Genomic DNA, 3395 nt, shown 5'->3' on the forward strand with positions numbered 1-3395 from the left:
CATAATACATCAAACTGACAAAACACATTTATAAATGAAGAGTGAGGTCTCAATACAAATCTTTATTTAACAAAGATACTAGTTATGAGGTAATGAAAATGCAACTGTTTAGAACGGTCATTTTGTTTCATGTGCATGATATTATAGTGTCTTTCTCTAAAAACAATAGCTGACTTGAATGAAATTAATGGGACTCCTTTACAACCTTTAACAGGTGAACAACATCAAAACGTTGGAGATACTAATTTTTCCTAAATGAAATAGAAAGAGAAGGTGTGAAGGATATTACCAATTGTTCATTGATTATTATATGTCTAACATTAACATGGAAACACATATCTCATAACATTACCGAGCTAGTAGTAGAAATAACAGAGACAACTTGCAGAAATTGTCACAACCCAACTAAGAGCAAACACAACACTCTACTTGCTTGATATGCGTATACATGTGTGGCTTCAGCAGCCTAGCATCCATGGATCTTGATAGTATCCTTCTTCACTATGCCCGCCTGCACAACGAAAAGAAATTCAATTACAACTGGATTCACAAGATCATGCGAGAAGCTCCAAGTCACAACATATATTGCTAATTTATGTATTGTATTGTGTTGATGTAAAAATGTCAACCAATTTACTCTAGATGGGCTGGTTTTAGTTTTGTTGAGGTCAAATGGAAACGTGGGTTAAAACTTTAAAGACATAACAATCAAATGGGTAAAACAGGTTGATACTATCGAATTGTATTAATATTTTCCTTGCGATCATACTTAACGCCAAAAAAACAACCCTCACACAATGAACAAAACATTTGTCACAGTTCAAATCAACCCGTTTTGACCGTTAATCTACCAGCCCAAACTACATATCTTCCAATTTGCAACTCCAATTTGCAACCCCTAACTGAGGTGGAAGAGTGGCCCCGATCACCATATGTGTCTAAACATGGCCTCTCATCTATATACTAAACAATTGGTTTGTGTAAGTGGTACAATATTGATTGTAAAACAAAGTATTGGAAAACTATCTTGGTAAAAAAGCTAGAAACGTTAAAATCCATCTTTAAAAATAAATAAATATAGGTAAGGTGAAGGAAAATCTTTTCATAGTATTTTAAGCTAATATGTTTGCTAGTGTCTCTACCCATAATCCAATGCCAAAATACATAAAAAAGCACTAAAAAAAGGTAACAAAGTTTTGCAACAAACAAATATTAATATTTACCTTGAGCACATACTATAAAAGTGTCGACGACACTCCTAACACATGAATCACTGGTGGATAGAAAGGATAGTTGTAAACGTCATCTGACTCTCTCCATCCTCAACTCTCACTTAAAGTAAATGTAGCAGATTCCATAAGCCATAGCTGCAATGTCAAAAGCAATTATTAACTTTAATTTTATTCACGATTTGAAAAGATGTTTTGGTCATAAAGTTTGAAATTAGAAAAACCAAATGGTGATTTGTAGATAGATTAGTATACCTGAAGGCCCTAGTATCATTCTTGCTGCCACGACAAATCATCTGCATGCAAAAAAGTTAAATAACGATGACTTCCGTAAATCATGAAAATAGAAAGCACTTAGCAGAATGACCATTATCTTAAGATACGACTATATGACAATATCACTTTATGAAAACAGATGAAGAGTAAAAAACCTAAGTAACGTTACCGTATCGCACAGTTTATTCGTGTCATCAGTACAGTCTCTGGATGAACTGCATTGGCTCCATTGAAAAGCCTAGCAAACTTTACATAATGGGTCTGCAAAAAGGAGCAAAAACAATAACTAACCCAACAAACAAATGTGTCACCATTCTAAATAACGAAAATTTGTATACCTTATAGTTTCCGCAAGTCGGGCACCTGAAAAAGAGTAATTATCACAACAAATTAAACATATTGATCATTATTCAGGTACCATATTACAACGTTAAAGCTTACATATTTAAACTACAGCAGCAACACATAAAATGTTTAATCATCTAAAGTCATTAGTATATATAGATCAAAAAGATGGTAAGTAAACATGACAAAAAATCAACTGTGTTCTAAAGTGAAAAGGATTACCCTTAAAAACTTTGTGTACCAAAAGAAGCAACTTTGGTAAAATAAACGTAAGTTGAGGCATAAAGTAGATGTCTTTACCTTGATTCATTATTTTTTTGATCAAAGAAAGCTCATATTTTAAGACTTTGGTCACGAAATTGATGCTCCAGATACATGAGAATATGGGTTCTTTGGAAACCCGAATTTCATATTCAAACTATTATCCTATAAAAAAAATATAGAGGTGATATATATAGTGATGATCAGATGCTTTACGACTTCAAAAGTTATATAAAGGCTACGCTAAACTAAAGTTTCAACACACGATCTACAGTTCTTACAATCACAATTTGCTAACGAAAAACATAGAATCTACTAAATTATTACACATAACCAATAAAACGAATAGCTTTGAAGCTAACATAAGCTTATATATCGCTATTCATGTAAAAAAAACATACATATACATATACACACATATAAATATAGATATAGATACGAAGTAGGTGAAGTTACATGAACATGCCCCTGAAAGACGAAACCCTATGGATTTAAGATGGCCAGCGACACCAATAATATTTGCCCCTCAATTATATATCAAGATATTAAGAAAATCATATTTAATTTAAATACAGTAACAAAGTAACTTGCATATTGTGAGGCATCGATCCTGCAAGTTTTTAGTTTTTCATCTATATCTCTCTAAACTATTTAATTTAAATCAAATATGGTTTATATATACAAAACCCAAAACCCATATTCAAATTATATAACCCATACCGAAATCCCTATATATTTAACCGTATTCAGATTTATATTTACAAACATACAAATAAAGATTAAACTAATTTACACATACATTAAAACAAACAAACATGAGATCGAAAAAAGAAACCTGGATGAAAGGATCGGAAATGTGAAATTGACCGTGGAAATAGAAAAATTTTGAATACTAAAATCTTGTTAAATATATTGATTGTATTCATCTAATTGTTAACCCTAAATCCCTAAAAATTAGGTGTTGAAGGTATCACCAGCAACGAATTTGATGGAAAGAATATGAGCGATATTTGTTTTCTTTACTTAAATCTTTTTTGATGAAGGCACGAATATGAGGGGATAAATTAGAGATCTGATTCTACTATCAGTAGCAAGGAATGACAATTTATTAATTTTGGGTTTCCAACTAAAAAACAAACCAAGCTTGGTTCAAGTAGTAGATGCACTGTACATGAACTTAGAGGGCATGGGTTCGAAACCGCCTTTGGATTTTTTTTTATTAAAAGCTATTTTATGGCTTATATACGCTCAGGGGTTCGAAACCGCCTTTGGATTTTTTTTATT

The 3395-nt window shown here is 32.0% G+C and overlaps 1 long non-coding RNA gene across 4 annotated transcripts; it reads right to left on the reverse strand.

Moving 5' to 3' along the window:
• Nucleotides 1-274: 274 nt before the first annotated feature.
• Nucleotides 275-3130, reverse strand: LOC122607807. 4 transcript variants are annotated; one of them, XR_006325101.1, is made up of 7 exons: nt 2947-3130; nt 2151-2276; nt 1844-1868; nt 1675-1766; nt 1485-1525; nt 1224-1367; nt 275-511 (listed from the first exon to the last, which is right to left on the reverse strand). It is a non-coding gene; the product is annotated as an uncharacterized LOC122607807 (long non-coding RNA). The 4 variants fall into 4 exon arrangements; XR_006325103.1 differs by lacking the exon at nt 2151-2276 and having other exon boundaries at nt 2947-3122; XR_006325102.1 differs by lacking the exon at nt 2947-3130 and having other exon boundaries at nt 2151-2455.
• Between the last annotated feature and the right edge of the window lie 265 nt (nt 3131-3395).

The sequence above is a fragment of the Erigeron canadensis genome, chromosome 7 (genome assembly GCF_010389155.1).
Source record: "Erigeron canadensis isolate Cc75 chromosome 7, C_canadensis_v1, whole genome shotgun sequence".
Taxonomy (NCBI): domain Eukaryota; kingdom Viridiplantae; phylum Streptophyta; class Magnoliopsida; order Asterales; family Asteraceae; genus Erigeron; species Erigeron canadensis.